Genomic DNA, 1,877 nt, shown 5'->3' with positions numbered 1-1,877 from the left:
GAGGGTTTTTTTTTTTTTGTTGTTTGGTGTTTTATTTCTGCTTTTTGGGAGGATGGGACGTATCTTTTTTTTTGTCTCTATATTTTTGGGGGTTTGTTTTTTGTTTGTTTGTTGTTGTTGGTTTTTTATGATTTTTGTTTTTGTTTGGGGGTTGTTGTTTTTTGCTGTTGTTTTTGTTGCTGTTGTTGTTGGGGGGTTTTTGGAGGGGTGTTGTTTTTGTTTGGATTTTGTTGTTGTTGTTGTTGGTTTTTGTTTTGTGTTTGTTTGTTTGTTGTTGCTTTTTTGTTTATTTGTTTGTTTCAAATATCTGAGCAAAGATGAAAAAGAAGGAGGATTTACATTAATATATGATTTTCGCTTTTCCACGGAAGTCTCCTATGTAAAATGTCTATGCTTCATGTGATATGGGCCCATGACCTTAAAACACTAAGTAAAGTACCTACCTACCTACCTACCTACCTACCTACCTACCTACCTACCTACCTACCTACCTATCTACCTATCTACCTACCTACCTGCCTACCGACCTACCTACATACCTACCTACCTACCAGTCTACCTGCCTACATACCTACCCACCTACATACATACATACCTCTTCCAATCCCCAGGAACTCCGCGACGCTTTCGAGCAGGAAGGCAGAAAGTCTGGCAAGTCTCGTCTGCTTTTGGCTATGGCTGTGCCAGGTGGTCCAAGGATCGTAAAATCCGGATATGACGTCAAGAAATTGAACAAGTTAGTACCTTAATGGCAGTGCCTGTTGCAGAAATTTTCGCCAATTCCCCATTCGACAGAAATTTAATACTTTTATCGATGTCCATGCATGGGGAAGCAAAGGCTGCCATGAAAAAGTGTTCGTATTTCTTTTAAATTAACGTGTCTTTTACTTCCCAACCTACGTATGGATTTAGATCGCAACCCCTATCTTAACCCCTAACTACTTGAAAAGCATCCACGCTATATAATTCTTTGTGGGTTTTTTCTGAATTGTATTGATGGAGGTGTGAATTTACTTACATTTTAAATACTAACTAAAAATTTTAAAAACTATTAACAACTCTCACCACCCACCCCCTCCCCCCTAAAAAACAACAACGACACAACAACCTGAAACATCTGTTGACCACCCTCCCTCTCTTCCCACACCCCCTCCTTCCCCATTCTTGACATACCCTCTTTTCTCTGCCCCCACCCCTCATCCCCCAGGTACGTAGATTTTTTCAACCTAATGAGTTATGACCTGCACGGAACCTGGAGCTCAAAAGTAGGTCACCATGCCCCACTTTTTGGCGGCCAGCGCTGGTACGACGCCAAGGCGGACTCCTACACAGTGGTGAGTTCAAGTCTATATGCTCGCTTTTGAGGACAAGCGGGCTAACCCAGATTTCGGGGGTTTCCAGATATCTTGACCTACACCAAAAGTGGGCATTGCCCTACCTATAAGAGAAGTTTGGTCTCAGTGGTTTGTGTATTTATTTTGTTATAGAGAAAACTCTCCTTGTCTTTTAAAGAAACTGAACAATGACCAAAATCTTTACCTTCGATTTTTCAAAATAGCATTTTTCGGGATAGCCCCTTGTAATTGTGCTTAAAAGCGACCATACCCGTCACTGGTGTGTGACCTCACTCGAGTTCTCGAGTATCCATCCCCCGTGGTTACTTGCTCGGGCAGTTTTTAAATACTCGAGTACTAGCTCCAGCCCAGCACCTCCAAATTATAATGGGGCAATGAATGACTCGAGTGTTTTCTCTCTTTTTTAAACCAAGATAGGGCTCTTTTGCAGTAACAAACATATCGAAACTTCCATCTTTTTTATCTCTGCTCCATTGCAAACCCCCCCCCTCTCTATTTAGTTTATTCGCTCAATATTCACAT

The sequence above is a fragment of the Aplysia californica genome, unplaced genomic scaffold (assembly GCF_000002075.1).
Source record: "Aplysia californica isolate F4 #8 unplaced genomic scaffold, AplCal3.0 scaffold00289, whole genome shotgun sequence".
Taxonomy (NCBI): Eukaryota; Metazoa; Mollusca; class Gastropoda; order Aplysiida; family Aplysiidae; genus Aplysia; species Aplysia californica.
The sequence above is the reverse complement of the archived record's forward strand: the minus strand, read 5'-3'. Positions refer to the sequence as shown.